The sequence below is a fragment of the Lagenorhynchus albirostris genome, chromosome 1 (genome assembly GCF_949774975.1).
Source record: "Lagenorhynchus albirostris chromosome 1, mLagAlb1.1, whole genome shotgun sequence".
NCBI classification, from domain to species: Eukaryota; Metazoa; Chordata; class Mammalia; order Artiodactyla; family Delphinidae; genus Lagenorhynchus; species Lagenorhynchus albirostris.
The window spans coordinates 105234664-105260138 of NC_083095.1; positions in this window are offsets into that span (position 1 = coordinate 105234664).

A 25475-nucleotide genomic window follows, 5' to 3' on the forward strand; every position below is an offset into this window, starting at 1 on the left:
CAGGCCATGGAGAACTGGGAGCCTTGTTATGCTGATGGGCGGGATGTAAATTGCCAACAGCCACTCTGGAGAAGTGTATGGTGTTTCCTGAAACATCTAAAAAACAAAGCAACAGAGCCTAGGGCACTTCCATTTATGCTCCTATAGCTTAGGGAAATTCAAATCAAAAAGACACAGCCACCCCAAATTTGGGACGGCTCTGTTTACAAGAACCTCGTTTATGGTACAAGTTCAATATCACAGAAAGCGAAAAATGAATAAAGAATTTGTGGTACTTACGTACAATGCAATATCACTCAGCAATGAAATCTATGTCATCAGGCCCGTAGCAGCATAATGAGTGGACTCAGGTACGATGATTCTAAGAGAAATAAGTCACACAGAAAAAGAAATATCATAAGGTATCACTAATACACGGAATGTAAACTTGGCTACCCAGGAACTGAATTACAAAACAGAACAGGGTCTCAAATGTAGAAAACCAACTTATGCTTGCTAAAGGGGAAAGGTGAGTTAGGGTGCTGCATAAAACCAGAGATTGAAATTAGTACAGATACCGTTCCATAAGCCAAATATGTAATAGACAAGAGCTACTTCTTGCTCAACGAACTGGACTCAACACCCCATATTAAACGCCTAAGAATATACCTGACTGGTAAGAATCTAAAAACCTATGGATTTTCATGTCTCCAAAAGAGAATCAAGCGTGTGTACAGCAGCATAAACGCAGCAGTGATAGGATTAGTGAGGTTCGGTGAGCAAATGCAGACCCTTTGAAGTCATATTGCATGGTACCCATTCCATGGGTCTCAACTCTCCAGGTTTAAGGGATTCTTCCTTCAGCTAAAACATGCATGTGGAACCCAGAGTATGATCCACCGTGTGATCGGGAAACGTGTTCAAATATGTCTCAGTTTAAGTCCCCTGGTACTCGGGTGCAACATTCCAGACGCTTTACTAAAACTCTCCCCACTTGGAGAGTCAGTGCCTTTAACCTCCTGTTTGGCCCAGTTTGCAATTTCTGCGGGAAATGAACAGGAATAGGGAGAACCAATGAGAGACTACCTGGAGGTGTCTGGACGGGCAAATTTAACTCTCATTTCCCACCAGGAAGAGGAATTAACCAAAGGCTCAGCTTGCCATGCCGGAACCACACTAGGGCCTGAAGAAATCTTGCGGTGTTGCGGCCAGCTCACAAGAAAGCGAGTTGAACAAAGGAGCTCAGGGGCACTGTCATTCACAAACCTGCAGAGTTATAAATGACAGCTATCGTCCAAAAATATATTGAAGTAAGGCTGCCAAGAGCACTTGAAAGCGGGGCAGAATTGCAGGAAACCGATTTCAGGAGGTAGACTGGAATTGCATGAAAAGCATAGGAAAAGAGGCAGAACGTCCACAATGATGCACTTGGCCAAAAAGGGCGTATGCGTTTTTTCCTGAATATATTCAGGAAAAAACGCATACGCCCTTTTTGGCCAACCAAGCAAGCTTGCAAAGGAAATCTGCACTACAATGAAGTCTCACTGCCCCCCGGGCAAAAGGGCCATCTGAAAAAAGTGTAAAATCCAGAAAGGCAGGACAGGCCATGGAGAACTGGGAGCCTTGTTATGCTGATGGGCGGGATGTAAATTGCCAACAGCCACTCTGGAGAAGTGTATGGTGTTTCCTGAAACATCTAAAAAACAAAGCAACAGAGCCTAGGGCACTTCCACTTATGCTCCTATAGCTTAGGGAAATTAAAATCAAAAAGACACAGCCACCCCAAAGTTTGGGACGGCTCTGTTTACAAGAACCTCGTTTATGGTACAAGTTCAATATCACAGAAAGCGAAAAATGAATAAAGAATTTGTGGTACTTACGTACAATGCAATATCACTCAGCAATGAAATCTATGTCATCAGGCCCGTAGCAGCATAATGAGTGGACTCAGGTACGATGATTCTAAGAGAAATAAGTCACACAGAAAAAGAAATATCATAAGGTGTCACTAATACACGGAATGTAAACTTGGCTACCCAGGAACTGAATTACAAAACAGAACAGGGTCTCAAATGTAGAAAACCAACTTATGCTTGCTTAAGGGAAAGGTGAGTTGGGGTGCTGCATAAAACCAGAGATTGAAATTAGCACAGATACCGTTCCATAAGCCAAATATGTAATAGACAAGAGCTACTCTCCTTCCTCAACGAAGTGGACTCAACACCCCATATTAAACGCCTAAGAATATACCTGACTAGTAAGAATCTTAAAACCTATGGATTTACATGTCTCCAAAAGAGAATCAAGCGTGTGTACAGCAGCATAAACGCAGCAGTGATAGGATTAGTGAGGTTCGGTGAGCAAATGCAGACCCTTTGAAGTCATATTGCATGGTACCCATTCCATGGGTCTCAACTCTCCAGGTTTAAGGGATTCTTCCTTCAGCTAAAACATGCATGTGGAACCCAGAGTATGATCCACGTGTGATCGGGAAACGTGTTCAAATGTGTCTCAGATTTCGTCCCCTGGTACTCGGGTGCAACATTCCAGACGCTTTACTAACACTCTCCCCACTTGGAGACTCAGTGCCTTTAACCTCCTGTTTGGCCCAGTTTGCAATTTCTGCGGGAAATGAACAGTTTGCAATTTCTGTGGGAAATGAACAGGTATAGGGAGAACCAATGATAGACTAGCTGGAGGTGTCTGGAGGGGCAAATTTAACTCTCATTTCCCACCAGGAAGAGGAATTAACCAAAGGCTCAGCTTGCCGTGCCGGAACCACACTAGGGCCTGAAGCAATCCTGCGGTGTTGCGGCCAGCTCACAAGAAAGCGAGTTGAACAAAGGAGCTCAGGGGCACTGTCATTCACAAACCTGCAGAGTTATAAATGACAGCTATCGTCCAAAAATATATTGAAGTAAGGCTGCCAAGAGGACTTGAAAGCGGGGCAGAATTACAGGAAACCGATTTCAGGAGGTAGACTGGAATTGCATGAAAAGCATAGGAAAAGAGGCAGAACGTCCACAATGATGCACTTGGACAAAAAGGGCGTATGCGTTTTTTCCTGAATATATTCAGGAAAAAACGCATACGCGCTTTTTGGCCAACCAAGCTAGCTTGCAAAGGAAATCTGCACTACAATGAAGTCTCACTGCCCCCCGGGCAAAAGGGCCATCTGAAAAAAGTGTAAAATCCAGAAAGGCAGGACAGGCCATGGAGAACTGGGAGCCTTGTTATGCTGATGGGCGGGATGTAAATTGCTAACAGCCACTCTGGAGAAGTGTATGGTGTTTCCTGAAACATCTAGAAAACAAAGCAACAGAGCCTAGGGCACTTCCATTTATGCTCCTATAGCTTAGGGAAATTCAAATCAAAAAGACACAGCCACCCCAAAGTTTGGGACGGCTCTGTTTACAAGATCCTCATTTATGGTACAAGTTCAATATCACAGAGAGCGAAAAATGAATAAAGAATTTGTGGTACTTACGTACAATGCATTTATGGTACAAGTTCAATATCACAGAGAGCGAAAAATGAATAAAGAATTTGTGGTACTTACGTACAATGCAATATCACTCAGCAATGAAATCTATGTCATCAGGCCCATAGCACCATAATGAGTGGATTCAGATACGATGATTCTAAGTGAAATAAGTCACACAGAAAAAGAAATATCATAAGTTATCACTAATACACGGAATGTAAACTTGGCTACACTGGAACTGAATTACAAAACAGAACAGGGTCTCAAATGTAGAAAACCAACTTATGCTTGCTTAAGGGGAAAGGTGAGTTGGGGTGCTGCATAAAACCAGAGATTGAAATGAGCACAGATACCGTTCCATAAGCCAAATATGTAATAGACAAGAGCTACTCCTTCCTCAACGAAGTGGACTCAACACACCATATTAAACACCTAAGAATATACCTGACTAGTAAGAATCTTAAAACCTATGGATTTACATGTCTCCAAAAGAGAATCAAGCGTGTGTACAGCAGCATAAACGCAGCAGTGATAGGATTGGTGAGGTTCGGTGAGCAAATGCAGACCCTTTGAAGTCATATTGCATGGTACCCATTCCATGGGTCTCAACTCTCCAGGTTTAAGGGATTCTTCCTTCAGCTAAAACATGCATATGGAACCCAGAGTATGACCCACCGTGTGATCGGGAAACGTGTTCAAATGTGTCTCAGTTTTCGTCCCCTGGTACTCGGGTGCAACATTCCAGACGCTTTACTAACACTCTCCCCACTTGGAGAGTCAGTGCCTTTAACCTCCTGTTTGGCCCAGTTTGCAATTTCTGCGGGAACTGAACAGGAATAGGGAGAACCAATGAGAGACTACCTGGAGGTGTCTGGACGGGCAAATTTAACTCTCATTTCCCACCAGGAAGAGGAGTTAACCAAAGGCTCAGCTGGCCATGCCGGAAACACACTAGGGCCTGAATCAATCTTGCGGTGTTGCGGCCAGCTCACAAGAAAGCGAGTTGAACAAAGGAGCTCAGGGGCACTGTAATTCACAAACCTGCAGAGTTATAAATGACAGCTATCGTCCAAAAATATATTGAAGTAAGGCTGCCAAGAGCACTTGAAAGCGGGGCAGAATTGCAGGAAACCGATTTCAGGAAGTAGACTGGAATTCCATGAAAAGCATAGGAAAAGAGGCAGAACGTCCACAATGATGCACTTGGCCAAAAAGGGCGTATGCGTTTTTTCCTGAATATATTCAGGTAAAAACGCATACGCCCTTTTTGGCCAACCAAGCAAGCTTGCAAAGGAAATCTGCTCTACAATGAAGTCTCACTGCCCCCCGGGCAAAAGGGCCATCTGAAAAAAGTGTACAATCCAGAAAGGCAGGACAGGCCATGGAGAACTGGGAGCCTTGTTATGCTGATGGGCGGGATGTAAATTGCCAACAGCCACTCTGGAGAAGTGTATGGTGTTTCCTGAAACATTTAAAAAACACAGCAACAGAGCCTAGGGCACTTCCACTTATGCTCCTATAGCTTAGGGAAATTAAAATCAAAAAGACACAGCCACCCCAAAGTTTGGGACGGCTCTGTTTACAAGAACCTCGTTTATGGTACAAGTTCAATATCACAGAAAGCGAAAAATGAATAAAGAATTTGTGGTACTTACGTACAATGCAATATCACTCAGCAATGAAATCTATGTCATCAGGCCCGTAGCAGCATAATGAGTGGACTCAGGTACGATGATTCTAAGAGAAATAAGTCACACAGAAAAAGAAATATCATAAGGTGTCACTAATACACGGAATGTAAACTTGGCTACCCAGGAACTGAATTACAAAACAGAACAGGGTCTCAAATGTAGAAAACCAACTTATGCTTGCTTAAGGGAAAGGTGAGTTGGGGTGCTGCATAAAACCAGAGATTGAAATTAGCACAGATACCGTTCCATAAGCCAAATATGTAATAGACAAGAGCTACTCTCCTTCCTCAACGAAGTGGACTCAACACCCCATATTAAACGCCTAAGAATATACCTGACTAGTAAGAATCTTAAAACCTATGGATTTACATGTCTCCAAAAGAGAATCAAGCGTGTGTACAGCAGCATAAACGCAGCAGTGATAGGATTAGTGAGGTTCGGTGAGCAAATGCAGACCCTTTGAAGTCATATTGCATGGTACCCATTCCATGGGTCTCAACTCTCCAGGTTTAAGGGATTCTTCCTTCAGCTAAAACATGCATGTGGAACCCAGAGTATGATCCACGTGTGATCGGGAAACGTGTTCAAATGTGTCTCAGATTTCGTCCCCTGGTACTCGGGTGCAACATTCCAGACGCTTTACTAACACTCTCCCCACTTGGAGACTCAGTGCCTTTAACCTCCTGTTTGGCCCAGTTTGCAATTTCTGCGGGAAATGAACAGTTTGCAATTTCTGTGGGAAATGAACAGGTATAGGGAGAACCAATGATAGACTAGCTGGAGGTGTCTGGAGGGGCAAATTTAACTCTCATTTCCCACCAGGAAGAGGAATTAACCAAAGGCTCAGCTTGCCGTGCCGGAACCACACTAGGGCCTGAAGCAATCCTGCGGTGTTGCGGCCAGCTCACAAGAAAGCGAGTTGAACAAAGGAGCTCAGGGGCACTGTCATTCACAAACCTGCAGAGTTATAAATGACAGCTATCGTCCAAAAATATATTGAAGTAAGGCTGCCAAGAGGACTTGAAAGCGGGGCAGAATTACAGGAAACTGATTTCAGGAGGTAGACTGGAATTGCATGAAAAGCATAGGAAAAGAGGCAGAACGTCCACAATGATGCACTTGGCCAAAAAGGGCGTATGCGTTTTTTCCTGAATATATTCAGGAAAAAACGCATACGCCCTTTTTGGCCAACCAAGCAAGCTTGCAAAGGAAATCTGCACTACAATGAAGTCTCACTGCCCCACGGGCAAAAGGGCCATCCGAAAAAAGTGTAAAATCCAGAAAGGCAGGACAGGCCATGGAGAACTGGGAGCCTTGTTATGCTGATGGGCGGGATGTAAATTGCCAACAGCCACTCTCTAGAAGTGTATGGTGTTTCCTGAAACATCTAAAAAACAAAGCAACAGAGCCTAGGGCACTTCCATTTATGCTCCTATAGCTTAGGGAAATTCAAATCAAAAAGACACAGCCACCCCAAAGTTTGGGACGGCTCTGTTTACAAGATCCTCATTTATGGTACAAGTTCAATATCACAGAGAGCGAAAAATGAATAAAGAATTTGTGGTACTTACGTACAATGCATTTATGGTACAAGTTCAATATCACAGAGAGCGAAAAATGAATAAAGAATTTGTGGTACTTACGTACAATGCAATATCACTCAGCAATGAAATCTATGTCATCAGGCCCATAGCACCATAATGAGTGGATTCAGATACGATGATTCTAAGTGAAATAAGTCACACAGAAAAAGAAATATCATAAGTTATCACTAATACACGGAATGTAAACTTGGCTACACTGGAACTGAATTACAAAACAGAACAGGGTCTCAAATGTAGAAAACCAACTTATGCTTGCTTAAGGGGAAAGGTGAGTTGGGGTGCTGCATAAAACCAGAGATTGAAATGAGCACAGATACCGTTCCATAAGCCAAATATGTAATAGACAAGAGCTACTCCTTCCTCAACGAAGTGGACTCAACACACCATATTAAACACCTAAGAATATACCTGACTAGTAAGAATCTTAAAACCTATGGATTTACATGTCTCCAAAAGAGAATCAAGCGTGTGTACAGCAGCATAAACGCAGCAGTGATAGGATTGGTGAGGTTCGGTGAGCAAATGCAGACCCTTTGAAGTCATATTGCATGGTACCCATTCCATGGGTCTCAACTCTCCAGGTTTAAGGGATTCTTCCTTCAGCTAAAACATGCATATGGAACCCAGAGTATGACCCACCGTGTGATCGGGAAACGTGTTCAAATGTGTCTCAGTTTTCGTCCCCTGGTACTCGGGTGCAACATTCCAGACGCTTTACTAACACTCTCCCCACTTGGAGAGTCAGTGCCTTTAACCTCCTGTTTGGCCCAGTTTGCAATTTCTGCGGGAACTGAACAGGAATAGGGAGAACCAATGAGAGACTACCTGGAGGTGTCTGGACGGGCAAATTTAACTCTCATTTCCCACCAGGAAGAGGAGTTAACCAAAGGCTCAGCTGGCCATGCCGGAAACACACTAGGGCCTGAATCAATCTTGCGGTGTTGCGGCCAGCTCACAAGAAAGCGAGTTGAACAAAGGAGCTCAGGGGCACTGTAATTCACAAACCTGCAGAGTTATAAATGACAGCTATCGTCCAAAAATATATTGAAGTAAGGCTGCCAAGAGCACTTGAAAGCGGGGCAGAATTGCAGGAAACCGATTTCAGGAAGTAGACTGGAATTCCATGAAAAGCATAGGAAAAGAGGCAGAACGTCCACAATGATGCACTTGGCCAAAAAGGGCGTATGCGTTTTTTCCTGAATATATTCAGGTAAAAACGCATACGCCCTTTTTGGCCAACCAAGCAAGCTTGCAAAGGAAATCTGCTCTACAATGAAGTCTCACTGCCCCCCGGGCAAAAGGGCCATCTGAAAAAAGTGTACAATCCAGAAAGGCAGGACAGGCCATGGAGAACTGGGAGCCTTGTTATGCTGATGGGCGGGATGTAAATTGCCAACAGCCACTCTGGAGAAGTGTATGGTGTTTCCTGAAACATTTAAAAAACACAGCAACAGAGCCTAGGGCACTTCCACTTATGCTCCTATAGCTTAGGGAAATTAAAATCAAAAAGACACAGCCACCCCAAAGTTTGGGACGGCTCTGTTTACAAGAACCTCGTTTATGGTACAAGTTCAATATCACAGAAAGCGAAAAATGAATAAAGAATTTGTGGTACTTACGTACAATGCAATATCACTCAGCAATGAAATCTATGTCATCAGGCCCGTAGCAGCATAATGAGTGGACTCAGGTACGATGATTCTAAGAGAAATAAGTCACACAGAAAAAGAAATATCATAAGGTGTCACTAATACACGGAATGTAAACTTGGCTACCCAGGAACTGAATTACAAAACAGAACAGGGTCTCAAATGTAGAAAACCAACTTATGCTTGCTTAAGGGAAAGGTGAGTTGGGGTGCTGCATAAAACCAGAGATTGAAATTAGCACAGATACCGTTCCATAAGCCAAATATGTAATAGACAAGAGCTACTCTCCTTCCTCAACGAAGTGGACTCAACACCCCATATTAAACGCCTAAGAATATACCTGACTAGTAAGAATCTTAAAACCTATGGATTTACATGTCTCCAAAAGAGAATCAAGCGTGTGTACAGCAGCATAAACGCAGCAGTGATAGGATTAGTGAGGTTCGGTGAGCAAATGCAGACCCTTTGAAGTCATATTGCATGGTACCCATTCCATGGGTCTCAACTCTCCAGGTTTAAGGGATTCTTCCTTCAGCTAAAACATGCATGTGGAACCCAGAGTATGATCCACGTGTGATCGGGAAACGTGTTCAAATGTGTCTCAGATTTCGTCCCCTGGTACTCGGGTGCAACATTCCAGACGCTTTACTAACACTCTCCCCACTTGGAGACTCAGTGCCTTTAACCTCCTGTTTGGCCCAGTTTGCAATTTCTGCGGGAAATGAACAGTTTGCAATTTCTGTGGGAAATGAACAGGTATAGGGAGAACCAATGATAGACTAGCTGGAGGTGTCTGGAGGGGCAAATTTAACTCTCATTTCCCACCAGGAAGAGGAATTAACCAAAGGCTCAGCTTGCCGTGCCGGAACCACACTAGGGCCTGAAGCAATCCTGCGGTGTTGCGGCCAGCTCACAAGAAAGCGAGTTGAACAAAGGAGCTCAGGGGCACTGTCATTCACAAACCTGCAGAGTTATAAATGACAGCTATCGTCCAAAAATATATTGAAGTAAGGCTGCCAAGAGGACTTGAAAGCGGGGCAGAATTACAGGAAACTGATTTCAGGAGGTAGACTGGAATTGCATGAAAAGCATAGGAAAAGAGGCAGAACGTCCACAATGATGCACTTGGCCAAAAAGGGCGTATGCGTTTTTTCCTGAATATATTCAGGAAAAAACGCATACGCCCTTTTTGGCCAACCAAGCAAGCTTGCAAAGGAAATCTGCACTACAATGAAGTCTCACTGCCCCACGGGCAAAAGGGCCATCCGAAAAAAGTGTAAAATCCAGAAAGGCAGGACAGGCCATGGAGAACTGGGAGCCTTGTTATGCTGATGGGCGGGATGTAAATTGCCAACAGCCACTCTCTAGAAGTGTATGGTGTTTCCTGAAACATCTAAAAAACAAAGCAACAGAGCCTAGGGCACTTCCATTTATGCTCCTATAGCTTAGGGAAATTCAAATCAAAAAGACACAGCCACCCCAAAGTTTGGGACGGCTCTGTTTACAAGATCCTCATTTATGGTACAAGTTCAATATCACAGAGAGCGAAAAATGAATAAAGAATTTGTGGTACTTACGTACAATGCATTTATGGTACAAGTTCAATATCACAGAGAGCGAAAAATGAATAAAGAATTTGTGGTACTTACGTACAATGCAATATCACTCAGCAATGAAATCTATGTCATCAGGCCCATAGCACCATAATGAGTGGATTCAGATACGATGATTCTAAGTGAAATAAGTCACACAGAAAAAGAAATATCATAAGTTATCACTAATACACGGAATGTAAACTTGGCTACACTGGAACTGAATTACAAAACAGAACAGGGTCTCAAATGTAGAAAACCAACTTATGCTTGCTTAAGGGGAAAGGTGAGTTGGGGTGCTGCATAAAACCAGAGATTGAAATGAGCACAGATACCGTTCCATAAGCCAAATATGTAATAGACAAGAGCTACTCCTTCCTCAACGAAGTGGACTCAACACACCATATTAAACACCTAAGAATATACCTGACTAGTAAGAATCTTAAAACCTATGGATTTACATGTCTCCAAAAGAGAATCAAGCGTGTGTACAGCAGCATAAACGCAGCAGTGATAGGATTGGTGAGGTTCGGTGAGCAAATGCAGACCCTTTGAAGTCATATTGCATGGTACCCATTCCATGGGTCTCAACTCTCCAGGTTTAAGGGATTCTTCCTTCAGCTAAAACATGCATATGGAACCCAGAGTATGATCCACCGTGTGATCGGGAAACGTGTTCAAATGTGTCTCAGTTTTCGTCCCCTGGTACTCGGGTGCAACATTCCAGACGCTTTACTAACACTCTCCCCACTTGGAGAGTCAGTGCCTTTAACCTCCTGTTTGGCCCAGTTTGCAATTTCTGCGGGAACTGAACAGGAATAGGGAGAACCAATGAGAGACTACCTGGAGGTGTCTGGACGGGCAAATTTAACTCTCATTTCCCACCAGGAAGAGGAGTTAACCAAAGGCTCAGCTGGCCATGCCGGAAACACACTAGGGCCTGAATCAATCTTGCGGTGTTGCGGCCAGCTCACAAGAAAGCGAGTTGAACAAAGGAGCTCAGGGGCACTGTAATTCACAAACCTGCAGAGTTATAAATGACAGCTATCGTCCAAAAATATATTGAAGTAAGGCTGCCAAGAGCACTTGAAAGCGGGGCAGAATTGCAGGAAACCGATTTCAGGAAGTAGACTGGAATTCCATGAAAAGCATAGGAAAAGAGGCAGAACGTCCACAATGATGCACTTGGCCAAAAAGGGCGTATGCGTTTTTTCCTGAATATATTCAGGTAAAAACGCATACGCCCTTTTTGGCCAACCAAGCAAGCTTGCAAAGGAAATCTGCTCTACAATGAAGTCTCACTGCCCCCCGGGCAAAAGGGCCATCTGAAAAAAGTGTACAATCCAGAAAGGCAGGACAGGCCATGGAGAACTGGGAGCCTTGTTATGCTGATGGGCGGGATGTAAATTGCCAACAGCCACTCTGGAGAAGTGTATGGTGTTTCCTGAAACATTTAAAAAACAAAGCAACAGAGCCTAGGGCACTTACACTTATGCTCCTATAGCTTAGGGAAATTCAAATCAAAAAGACACAGCCACCCAAAATTTGGGACGGCTCTCTTTACAAGAACCTCGTTTATGGTACAAGTTCATTATCACAGAAAGCGAAAAATGAATAAAGAATTTGTGGTACTTACGTACAATGCAATATCACTCAGCAATGAAATCTATGTCATCAGGCCCGTAGCAGCATAATGAGTGGATTCAGGTACGATGATTCTAAGTGAAATATGTCACACAGAAAAAGAAATATCATAAGATAACACTAATACACGGAATGTAAACTTGGCTACTCAGGAACTGAATAACAAAACAAAACAGGGTCTCAAATGTAGAAAACAAACTTATGCTTGCTTAAGGGAAAGGGGAGTTGGGGTGCTGCATAAAACCAGAGATTGAAATTAGCACAGATACCGTTCCATAAGCCAAATATGTAATAGACAAGAGCTACTCCTTGCTCAACGAAGTGGACTCAACACCCCATATTAAACGCCTTAGAATATACCTGACTAGTAAGAATCTTAAAACCTATGGATTTACATGTCTCTGAAAGAGAATCAAGCATGTGTACAGCAGCATAAACGCAGCAGTGATAGGATTGGTGAGGTTCGGTGAGCAAATGCAGACCCTTTGAAATCATATAGCATGGTACCCATTCCATGGGTCTCAACTCTCCAGGTTTAAGGGATTCTTCCTTCAGCTAAAACATGCATGTGGAACCCAGAGTATGATCCACCGTGTGATCGGGAAACGTGTTCAAATGCGTCTCAGTTTTCGTCCCCTGGTACTCGGGTGCAACATTCCAGACGCTTTACTAACACTCTCCCAACTTGGAGAGTCAGTGCCTTTAACGTCGTGTTTGGCCCAGTTTGCAATTTCTGCGGGAAATGAACAGGAATAGGGAGAACCAATGAGAGACTAGCTGGAGGTGTCTTGACGGGCAAATTTAACTCTCATTTCCCACCAGGAAGAGGAATTAACCAAAGGCTCAGGTTGCCGTGCCGGAACCACACTAGGGCCTGAAGCAATCCTGCGGTGTTTCGGCCAGCTCACAATAAAGAGAGTTGAAGAAAGGAGCTCAGGGGCACTGTCATTCACAAACCTGCAGAGTTATAAATGACAGCTATCGTCCAAAAATATATTGAAGTAAGGCTGCCAAGAGCACTTGAAAGCGGGGCAGAATTGCAGGACACCGATTTCAGGAGGTAGACTGGAATTGCATGAAAAGCATAGGAAAAGAGGCAGAACGTCCACAATGATGCACTTGGCCAAAAAGGGCGTATGCGTTTTTTCCTGAATATATTCAGGAAAAAACGTATACGCCCTTTTTGGCAAACCAAGCAAGCTTGCAAAGGAAATCTGCACTACAATGAAGTCTCACTGCCCCCCAGTCAAAAGGGCCATCTGAAAAATGTGTAAAATCCAGAAAGGCAGGACAGGCCATGGAGAACTGGGAGCCTTGTTATGCTGATGGGCGGGATGTAAATTGCCAACAGCCACTCTGGAGAAGTGTATGGTGTTTCCTGAAACATCTAAAAAACAAAGCAACAGAGCCTAGGGCACTTCCTCGTATGGTCCTATAGCTTAGGGATATTCAAATCAAAAACACACAGCCACCCCAATGTTTGGGACGGCTCTGTTTACAAGAACCTCGTTTATGGTACAAGTTCAATATCACAGAAAGCGAAAAATGGATAAAGATTTTGTGGTACTTACGTACAATGCAATATCACTCAGCAATGAAATCTATGTCATCAGGCCCATAGCAGCATAATGAGTGGATTCAGGTACGATGATTCTAAGTGAAATAAGTCACACAGAAAAAGAAACATCATAAGATAACACTAATACACGGAATGTAAACTTGGCTACACTGGAACTGAATTACAAAACAGAACAGGGTCTCAAATGTAGAAAACCAACTTATGCTTGCTTAAGGGGAAAGGTGAGTTGGGGTGCTGCATAAAACCAGAGATTGAAATTAGCACAGATACCGTTCCATAAGCCAAATATATAATAGACAAGAGCTACTCCTTGCTCAACGAAGTGGACTCAACACCCCATATTAAACGCCTAAGAATATTCCTGACTAGTAAGAATCTTAAAACCTATAGATTTACATGTCTCCGAAAGAGAATCAAGCGTGTGTACAGTGGCATAAACGCAGCAGTGATACGATTGGTGAGTTTCGGTGAGCAAATGCAGACCCTTTGAAGTCATATTGCATGAAACCCATTCCATGGGTCTCAACTCTCCAGGTTTAAGGGATTCTTCCTTCAGCTAAAACATGCATGTGGAACCCAGAGTATGATCCACCGTGTGATCGGGAAACTTGTTCATATGTGTCTCAGTTTTTGTACCTGGTACTCGGGTGAAACATTCCAGATGCTTTACTAACACTCTCCCCACTTGCAAAGTCAGTGCCTTTAAACTTCTGTTTGGCCCAGTTTGCAATTTCTGCGGGAAATGAACAGGAATAGGGAGAACCAATGAGAGACTAGCTGGAGGTGTCTGGACGGGCAAATTTAACTCTCATTTCCCACCAGGAAGAGGAATTAACCAAAGGCTCAGCGTGCCATGCCGGAAGCACACTAGGGCCTGAGGCAATCCTGCGGTGTTGCGGCCAGCTCACAAGAAGGACAGTTGAAGAAAGCAGCTTAGGGGCACTCTCATTCACAGACCTGCAGAGTTATAAATGACAGCTATCGTCCAAAAATATATTGAAGTAAGGCTGCCATGAGGACTTGAATGTGGGGCAGAGTTGCAGGAAACTGATTTCAGGAGGTAGACTGGAATTGCATGTAAAGCATAGGAAAAGAGGCAGAACGTCCACAATGATGCACTTGGCCAAAAAGGGCGTATGCGTTCTTTCCTGAATATATTCAGGAAAAAACCCATACGCCCTTTTTGGCCAACCAAGCAAGCTTGCAAAGGAAATCTGCACTACAATGAAGTCTCACTGTCCCCGGGATCAAAAGGGCCATCTGAAAAAAGTGTAAAATCCAGAAAGGCAGGACAGGCCATGGAGAACTGGGAGCATTGTTATGCTGATGGGCGGGATGTAAATTGCCAACAGCCACTCTGGGGAAATGTATGGTGTTTCCTGAAACATCCAAAAAACAAAGCAAGAGAGCCTAGGGCACTTCCACTTATGGTCCAATAGCTTAGGGAAATTTAAATCATAAAGACATAGCCACCCCAAAGTTTGGGCCGGCTCTGTTTACAAGAACCTCGTTTACAGTACAGTTCAATATCGCAGAAAGTGAAAAATGGATAAAGAAGTTGTGGTACTTACGTACAATGCAATATCACTCAGCAATGAAATCTATGTCATCAGGCCCATAGCAGCATAATGAGTGGATTCAGGTACGATGATTCTAAGTGAAATAAGTCACACAGAAAAAGAAACATCATAAGATATCACTACTACACGGAATGCAAACTTGGCTACCCAGGAACTGAATTACAAAACAGAACAGGGTCTCAAATGTAGAAAACCAACTTATGCTTGCTTAAGGGGAAAGGTGAGTTGGGGTGCTGCATAAAACCAGAGATTGAAATTAGCACAGATACCATTCCATAAGCCAAATATGTAATAGACAAGAGCTACTCCTTGCTCAACGAAGTGGACTCAACACCCCATATTAAACGCCTAAGAATATACCTGACTAGTAAGAATCTTAAAACCTATGGATTTATATGTGTCTGAAAGAGAACGAATCTTGTGTACAGCGGCATAAACACAGCAGTGATAGGATTGGTGAGGTTCGGTGAGCAAATGCAGACCCTTTGAAGTCATATTGTATGGTACCCATTCCATGGGTCTCAACTCTCCAGGTTTAAGTGATTCTTCCTTCAGGTAAAACATGCATGAGACATGCAGAGTATGATCCACCATGTGATCGGGAAACGTGTTCAAATGTGTCTCAATTTTCGTCCCTAGTACTCGGGTGCAACATTCCAGATGCTTTACTAACACTCTCCCCACTTGGAGAGTCAGTGCCTTTAACCTCCTGTTTGGCCCAGTTTGCAATTTCTGCGGGAAATGAACAGGAATAGGGAGAACCAATGAGAGACTAGCTGGAAGTGTCTGGACGGGCAAATTTAACTCTCATTTCCCACCAGGAAGAGGAATTAACCAAAGGCTCAACATGCCAAGCCGGAACCACGCTAGGGCCTGAAGGTATCCTGCGGTGTTGCGGCCAGCTCACAAGAAAGAGAGTTGAAGAAAGGAGCTCAGGGGCACTGTCATTCACAAACCTGCAGAGTTATAAATGACAGCTATGGTCCAAAAATATATTGAAATAAGGCTGGCAAGAGGACTTGAATGTGGGGCAGAATTGCAGGAAACCGATTTCAAAAGGTACACGGGAGTCGCTCTTAAAACATAGGAAAAGAGACAGAACTTGGAAAATAATGCACTTGGCAAAAAATGGCATATATGTTTTATCCAGATCTCTCATAACTGAGGGCAGGAGATTAACGGCAGGCTCCAACTGCCACCTGAGGGCTCACGTTGCCAAGGCTACGTGAGCAAGCCAGGCAGGAGTTACCTCACAGCAGAGGTCCCACCTCACAGAAGGGTGAGAAACCCAGCCAACTTCAGACTCTCACCAGAGGGCCCACATCACCAAGGGGATGGGAACCAGGCAGGAGTGTCTTCACACCAGTGGGGCCACATCATCGAAAGGTGAGGTACTCAGCACATGTGTCCTCAAACCAGAGGACCCACATCACCAAAGGCCTCGGAGTGAGGCAGGCAGGAGTAGCCTCACAACACTGGGCTCTTAGAATAAAAAAGTGAGGAATCCAGCAGTTGGAACCTCCCAGCAGGCTGCCCAGTGCACCGAGGCTATGGGATCCAGGCCACAGTGAACTCACAGAAGAGGGCCCATGTCATGAAACTGAGCAACCCAGCCATTGGGACCTCAGAGCAGGAGGCCCACATCCCCATGGGGATGGAAATCTGGTAGGAGTGTCCTCGCACCACTGAGAACGTATCAGAAAATTTTGGGAGACCAGCAGTTAGGGCCTGACACCAGAGGACCCTCTTCACCAAGGGAAGGAGGCTCCCAGCAGGCTCCAACTGCCACCAGAGGGCTGACGTCGCCAAGGCGATGTGTGCCAACCAGGCACGAATGACCTCACAGCAGAGGGCCCACCTCAGAGAAGTGTGACGAACCCAGTCAGGATCAGACTCGCACCAGAGGGCCCACATCAACAAGGGGATGGGAACCAGGCAGGAGTGTCCCCACACCAGTGGGACAACATCATCGAAAGGTGAGGATCCCAGCACATGTAGCCTCAAACCAGAGGAACCACATCGTCAAGGGGTTCAGAATTAGGCTGGCAGGACCGGCCTCACAACACAGGGTCCATAGAATATAAAAGTTGAGGAATCCAGCAGTTGGAACCTCCCAGCAAGTGGCCCAGAGCACCGAGGCTATGGGATCCAGGCCGCAGTGAACTCACAGCAGAGGGCCCACATCATGAAACTGTGAGCAGCCCAGCCATTGGGACCTCAGAACAGAAGGCCCACATCCCCATTGGGATGGGAACCTGGCAGGAGTGGCCTTGCACCACTTAGCACATATCAGAAAGTGTTAGGAGCCCAACAGTTAGGGCCTGACGCCAGGGGGCCCTCATAACTGAGGGGAGGAGACTCCCAGCAGGTTCCAACTGCCAACAGAGGGCCCACGTCTACAAGGTGGCATGCGCCAGCCAGGCAGTAGTGACCTCACCGCAGAGGGCCTATCTCACAGAAGGGTGAGGAACCGAGGCAGGATGAGATTCTCGCCAGAGGGCCCACAACACCAAGGGGATGGGAACCAGTCAGGACTGTCCTCCCACCAGTGGGGCCACATCATCGAAAGGTGAGGAACCCAGCACATGCGGCCTCAGATCAGAGGACATACATCACAAAGGGGATGGGAGTGAGGCAGGTAGGAGTAGCCTAAAAACAGAGGGCCCAAAGAATAAAAAAGGTGAGGAATCCAGCATTTGGAACCTCCCAGCAGGCGGCCGAGAGCACAGAAGCTATGGGATGCAGGCAGGAGTGAACTAACACCAGAGAGCCCACATCATGAAACTGTGAGCAACCCAGGCGTTGGGACCTCAGAGCAGAAAGCCCACATCCCCATGGGGATGGGAACCTGACAGGAGTGTCCTGGCATCACTGGGCTCACATCAGAAAACGTAGGGAGCCCAGCAGTTAGGGCCTGATGCTAGAGGGCCATCATCACCGAGGGCAGGATGCTCCCAGCAGGTTCCATGTGCCAACAGAGGGCCCACGTCACCAAGGTGATGTGTGCAAGTCAGGCAGGATTGACCTCACAGCAGAGGGCCTACCTCACAGAAGAGTAAGGAACCCAGCCAGGATAAGACTGTCACCAGAAGGCCCACATCACCAAGGGGATGGGAACCAGGCAGGAGTGTCCTCACACCAGTGGGGCCACATCATTGAAAGTTGCGGAACCCAGCACATGTGACCTCAAACCAGAGGACCCACATCACGAAGGGGTTGCGAGTGAGGCAGGCAGGAGGAACATCACAACACAGGACCCATAGAATACAAAAGTTGAGGAATCGAGCAGTTGGAACCTCCCAGCAGGCAGCCCAGAGCACAGAGGCTATGGCATCCAGGCCAGAGTGAACTAAGAGCAGAGAGCCCACATCATGAAACTGTGAACAACCCAGCCGTTGGGACCTCAGAGCAGAAGGCCCACATCCCAATGGGGATGTGAACCTGGATGGAGTGTCCTCGAACCACTGGGCGCACATCACAAAATGTGGGGAGCCCAGCAGTTAGGGCCTGACGCCAGAGGGCCCTCATCATCGAGGAGAGGAGGCTCCCAGCAGGCTCCAAGTGCCACCAGAGGGCTCATGTCCACAAGGCGAGGTGAGCAAGCCAGGCAGGAGTGACCTCAAAGCAGATGGCTAACCTCACAGAAGGGTGAGGAACCCAGCCAGGATCAGACTCTCAACAGAGGGCCCACATCACCAAGGGGATGGGAACCAGGCAGGAGTCTCCTAAGACCATTGGTCCCACATCATCGAAAGGTGAGGAACCCAGCACATGTGGCCTCAAACCAGACGACACACATCACGAAGGGGCTGGGAGTGAGGCAGGCAGGAGGATCCTCACAACAGAGGGCCTAAAAAATTAAAAAAGTGAGGAATCCAGCAGTTGGAACCTCCCAGCAGGCGGCCAAGAGCACAGAGGCTATGGGATCCAGGCCACAGTCAACTAACACCAGAGAGCCCACATCATGAAATTGTGATCAACCCAGCCGTTGGAACCTCAGAGCAGAAGGCCCACATCCCCATGGAGATGGGAACCTAAGAGGAGTGCCTGAGCATCACTGGGCTCACTAAGAAAAGTTGGGGAGCCCAGCAGTTAGGGCCTGACGTCAGAGGGCCCTCATCACAGAGGTGAGGAGGCTCCCAGCAGGGTCCAAGTGCCACCAGAGGGCTCATGTCAACAAGGCGAGGTGAGCAAGCCAGGCAAGAGTTACCTGATAGTAGAGGGCCCACCTCACAGATGGGTGAGGAACCCAGCCAGGATCAGACTCTCACCAGAGGACCCACATCACAAAGGGGATGGGAACCAGTCAGGATTATCCTCACACCAGTGGGGCCTCATCATCTTAAGGTGAGGAACCCAGCACATGTGTCCTCAAACCAGAGGACCCACATCACCAAGGGCCTTGGAGTGAGGCAGGCAGGAGTAGCCTCACAACACAGGGCACATAATATAAAAAACGTGAGGATTCCAGCATTTAGACCTTCCAGCAGGCGGCTCAGAACACCGAGGCTATGGGATCCAGGCCGCAGTGAACTCACATCAGAGGGCCCACATCATAAAACTGTGAGCAACCCAGGCATTGGGACCTCAGCGCAGAAGGCCCACATCCCCATGGGAATGGGAACCTGGCTGGAGAGTCCTCGCACCACTGGGCGCACATCAGAAAATGTGGGGAGCCCACCATTTAGGGCCTGACGCCAGAGGGCCGTCATCACCGAGAGGAGGAGGCACCCTGCATGCTCCAACTGCCACCAGAGGGCTCACGTCTCCAAGGTGACGTGTGCCAGCCAGGCAGGAGTGACCTCACAGCAGAGGGCCTACCTCACAGAACGTTGAGGAACCCAGCCAGGATCAGACTCTCACCTGAGGGCCCACATCAGCAAGGGGATGGGAACCAGTCAGGACTGTCTTCCCTCCAGTGGGGCCACATCATCGAAAGGTTCGGAACCCAGCACATGTGGCCTCAAATCTGAGGACACGTATCACAAAGGGAATGGGAGTGAGGCAGGCAGGAGTAGCCTAAAAACAGAGGGCCCAAAGAATAAGAAAGGTGAGGAATCCAGCAGTTGGAACCTCCCAGCAGGCGACCGAGAGCACAGAAGTTATGGGATGCAGGCAGGAGTGAACTAACAGCAGAGAGCCCACATCATGGTACTGTGAGCAAGCCAGCCGTTTTGACCTCAGAGCAGAAGGCCCATATCCCCATGGGGATGGGAACATAGCAAGAGTGTCCTCACTCACTTGGCACACATCAGATAATGTGGGGAGCCCAGCAGTTAGGGCCTGATGCCAGAGGGCCCTCATCATCGAGGGGAGGAGGCTCCCAGCAGGCTCCAAGTGCCACCAGAGGGCTCATGTCCACAAGGCGACGTGTGCCAGACAGGCAGGAGTGACCTCACAGCAGAGGGCCCACCTCACAGATGGGTGAGGAACCCAGCCAGGATCAGACTCTCAACAGAGGGCCCACATCACCAAGGGGATGTGAACCAGGCAGGATTCTCCTAAGACCATTGGTCCCACATCATCGAAAGGTGAGGAACCCAGCACATGTGGCCTCAAACCAGAGGACACACATCACGAAGGGGCTGGGAGTGAGGCAGGCAGGAGGATCCTCACAATAGAGAGCCCAAAAAATTAAAAAAGTGAGGAATCCAGCAGTTGGAACCTCCCAGCAAGCGGCCAAGAGCACAGAGGCTATGGGATCCAGGCCTCTGTGAACTATCACCAGAGAGCCCACATCATGAAAATGTGAACAACCCAGCCGTTGGAACCTCAGAGCAGAAGGCCCACATCCCCATGGAGATGGGATCCTAAGAGGAGTGCCCAAGCATCATTGGGCTCACTAAGAAAAGTTGGTGAGCCCAGCAGTTAGGGCCTGACCCAAGAGGGCCCTCATCACCGGTGGAAGGAGATTCCCAGCATGCTCCAACTGCCACCACACGGCTGACTTCACCAAGGCAATGTGTGCCAGCCATGCAGGAGTGACCTATCAGCAGAGGGTCTCCCTCACAGAAGGGTGAGGAACACAGCCAGGAACAGACTCTCACCAGGGGGTTCACATAACCACGTGGATGAGAACCAGGCAGGAGTGTCCTCACACTAGTGGGGCCACATCATCGAAAGGTGAGGAACCCAACAAAGGTGGCCACAAACCAGAGGACCCACATCACCAAGGGGTTGAGAGTGAGGTAGGTGTCTGGACGGGCATATTTAACACTCATTTCCCACCAGGAAGAGGAATTAACCAAAGGCTCAGCGTGCCATGCCAGAAGCAGATTAGGACCTGAAGCAGCCTTGCAGGTTTGCAGCCAGCTCACAAGAAATTGAGTTGAAGAAAGGAGCTCAGGGGCCCTGTAATTCACAAACCTGCAGAGTTATAAATGACAGATAACGTCCAAAAATATATTGAAGTAAGGCTGCGAAGAGGACTTGAAAGCGGGGCAGAATTGCAGGAAACCGATTTCAGGAGGTAGACTGGATTTGCATTTAAAGCATAGGAAAAGAGGCAGAACATCGACAATGATGCACTTGGCAAAAAAGGGCGTATGAGTTTGTTCCTGAATATATTCAGGAAAAAACACATACACCCTTTTTGGCAAACCAAGCAAGCTTGCAATGGAAATCCGAACTACTATGAAGTGTCACTTCCCCCCGGTCTAAAGGGCCATCTGAAAAAAGTGTAAAATCCAGAAAGGCAAGATAGGCCATGGGGAAAAAGGAGCCTTGTTATGCTGATGGGCGGGATGTAAATTGCCAACAGCCACTCTGGAGAAGTGTATGGTGTTTCCTGATACATCTCAAAAACAAAGCAACAGAGTCTAGGGCATTTCCACTTATGGTCCTATAGCTTAGGGAAATTAAAATCAAAAAGACACAGCCACCCCAAAATTTGGGATGGCTCTGTTTACAGGAACCTCTTCTACGGTACAAGTTAAATATCCCAGAGAACAAATAATTGATAAAGAAGTTGCGGTACTTACGTACAACAGAATACCACTCAGCAATGAAATCTGTGCCACCAGGCCTGTACCAGCATAATGAGTGGATTCAGATACGATGATTCTAAGTGAAATAAGTCACACAGAAAAAGAAACATCATAAGGTATCACTAATACACGGAATGTAAACTTGGCTACACATGAACTGAATTACAAAACAGAACAGGGTCTCAAGTTTAGAAAACCAACTTATGCTTGCTTAAGGGGAAAGGTGAGTTGGGGTGCTGCATAAAACCAGAGTTTGAAATTAGCACAGATAGCATTCCATAGGCCAAATATGTAATAGACAAGACCTACCCCTTGCTCAACGAAATGGACTCAACAATGAGGTATCACCTCACACCTGTTAGAATGGGCATCATCTGAAAATCTACAAACAACAAATGCTGGAAAGGGTGTGGAGAAAAGGAAGCCTCTTCCACTATTGTTGGGAATATAAATTGATACAGTCACTATGGAGAACAATATGGAGTTTCTTAAGAAACTAATAATAGAATTACCATATGATACAGCAATCCCAGTACTGGACATATACCCAGACAAAACCATAAATCAAAAAGAGACATTCACCGCAATGTTCATTGCATCACTATTTACAATATCGAGGTAATGGAAGCAACCTAAATGCCCACAGACAGACGAATGCATAAAGATGTGGTACATATATAAAATGGAATATTACTAAGCCATGAAAGGAATGAAATTGGGTCATTTGTAGAGACGTCGATGGATCTAGAGACTGTCATACAGAGTGAAGTAAGTCAGAAAGAGAAAAACAAATCTTGTATATTCATGCATCTATGTGGAACCTTGAAAAACTGTACAGATTAACCGTTTTGCAAGGCATAAATAGAGCAACAGATGTAGACAACAAACGTATGGACAACAAGGGGGGAAAGCTCTTGGGGTGGTGGTGGTGGGAGGAGTTGAGAGATTGGGATTGGCATGTAAACATTTATATGTATAAAATAGATAACCAATAAGAACCTGCTGTATAAAAATATAAAATAAAATTCAAAATTAAAAAGAAATAAAATTTAAAAAATAAAACAAAAAAAACAATTATTCCCTTCACATACATGTATTTATATGAATAAATTATTTCCATGCTTATATCTGTAAATACGAAAAAGAGGAATAAAATCTACCTTGAACCAAAAATGAAAAAGAGAAAAAAAAAACAGAACCCACCAGTTACTCAGAGGAAAACCGTAGCAGGGCACTTGCTCCAGTTGTAAACAATTCTGAAGTTGGTCAGTGGTGGGGAATCGTCTCCCATTCAGCCAGCAGCCCCCACACAACAAGCGTCCTCATTGCAAAGCTGGGGCACCGTGCCGTGGCATCTGTGAGTAAACGTGAGCTGAGCCCCAGGCCAGTTGCTGCTGAACTGTTCCCACCCTTCCCAGGTAAAACACCTGAATATATACAAGGACTTGAAAGCCTAGAGGAAGGGCCATGGAGCCACACGAGTGACAGCATGCCAGCTGACTTGGTGCCTGCAGGCCAGCCAGGATGGTCCTGGCCCTGGGTGCTCTTCTGGAAGATTTCCATTTCCCTGCCTGAGATACCCGTCCTGTCCCTGCCCCCACTGCTTTTTTCCTTCCTCACCTCTGCCCAGGGAGAAATTCCAGCAGCAGGCATGGGTGACACATCCTCTTCTTTAGCAGGTGGCAGCCTGGCAACTGCTGCAGAAAGTCCAGCAGAGCCCCACTCACACTGGGCCACCCACAAAGCCGTGGCCTCTCACTCCCTCCCACCAGCCCAGCCCCGAGACTGCTGACAGGGCAGAGAAAATGGCGTCAGGCACAGCTGCAGGGGCTTTTGCTGCCTGGAGTGGTATTTATATTGATCTCAACCCAGGCACACCTGGGGAGGGCTGGCCGGCACGGTAAGGCTGCCCAGGTCAGCCAATCATCACCTCTCAGGGACTCACAGTTGCAGAAAATGGAACTTGCTGAACCGGCCAGGTCCAAGGAACAGGTGTGGGCTCCTGAGAGTCAGGATAGACAAGGGGCTGCAGCTTTGGCTTGTTTTCTAATCATTTTATCTGGCCCATGAGTGGGAGACAACTTCAAGAAAACCCTCTCCTAATGAGAGGAACCCAGGAGTCAGGGAGAGGAGGGGTGGGTGGTGGTTGGAGACAGAGGCCTGGTGCCCCGGGTGCAGTGGAAGTCTCTGGAAGACCAGGTGGAGGGAGGCCACACAGAGTGATGCCCAGGGTCACAGACCTGTCGGAGCTGCTGTCTGTTAGTTCAAGTCCTGCTCTGAGGTGCTCTGTGTCAGCTCTGAGCGACAGGTGAGCTGGGGGTGCTCTTCAATGAGGGCTATGTGCACGGTTCCTGTGTGCCCAGCCCTGCCACGGTACCTGCAAGGGTAGCTCTGTATCCTGGGAGGGGCCTGACCACGAGAGCCCTGTGGGCTGGGTTGGGGGTGGGGTACCTGCCCAGGAGAGCTCCATATCCTGGGATTGGCCTGACCACGAGAGCCCCATGGGCTGCTGGGGACCTGGTAAACGATGTCAGGACAGTCAGTGAAGCCACCGAGGATATACCTCCAGTTGCTCCTGATTCCTACACCCTGCTGGTCATTCTACCAAACACCAGGACATGGTATTCTGTATTAGTCTTCAATGATGCCTTCTTTTGTATTCCATTAGTCCCAGAGTCACAAGAAATTTTGGCTTGTGAGTGGCAGGACTCAACATACAACTAAAACAATACTTCCAGGCCGTCTTGCCCCAAGGGCTCAAAAATTCCCACACCATCTTTGGGGAAAGCTTAGCTAAAGACCGAAAAGTTCTACCTCTGGAAAAGGAAACCCTCCTTCAATATGCAGACGACATTCTGATCGCCAGCCCTACTAAGGAGGCCTCTGAACTACCAAGCCAATAAAGGATAGAAGTTGTCCAAGAAAAAGCTCAAATATCACAGACTGCGGTGACCTGCCTGGGCTTCATTCTCACACAAGGTCAGAGAAGCCCATCCCAGGAAAGGGAAGAAACCATTTGCAGCCTTACCCCTTTCTAAAACTAGAAGACAGCTTAGGGGTTCCTGGGGAGGCCAGGGTTTGCTGCTTCTGGATCCCTAACTACAGTCTACTAGCTGGGCCTCTATATGAAACACTGAAAGGAAAAGATGATGATCCTTTTGAACAGAATCCAAAAGTGGCCTTTCAAGAATGGAAAGAGCAGTCAATTCAGACCCTTGCCCTGGAACTTCCTAATAGAGCTAAACCCTTTGACCTTTACATTCCTGGTGAAAGGTGAATCGCCATTGCAGAATTAGTGCAAAAACTGGGACCACTTGAAATGGAACAATGCAAGAATGCCATCCAAGTAGGATAAACTACAGTCACCAAGGGGCTTGGCCCACTGCCACATCTGGCCAAGATACTGGCGGTATCTAAAAACCTGGAAATCAGCAGCCCAAAAGGCCACCTCCCTCCTAAGGGAAAAGGACCCCACGTGGTGATCCTAATCACCAACCATGCCCTGAAGTTGCAGGGTTCGCTCCGTGGGCACACCGACCTCGAGTGAGGAGGCCCTCCAACTCCAACATCCAGAGAGATAACCGGGGGCAACAGGGCACCATGACGACTCGTGTGAACATCACTTGACCTGGAGTTTCTCTCATAAATCAACAATAGTGTGTCCCGAAGGAGTAGACTACTGCTTGC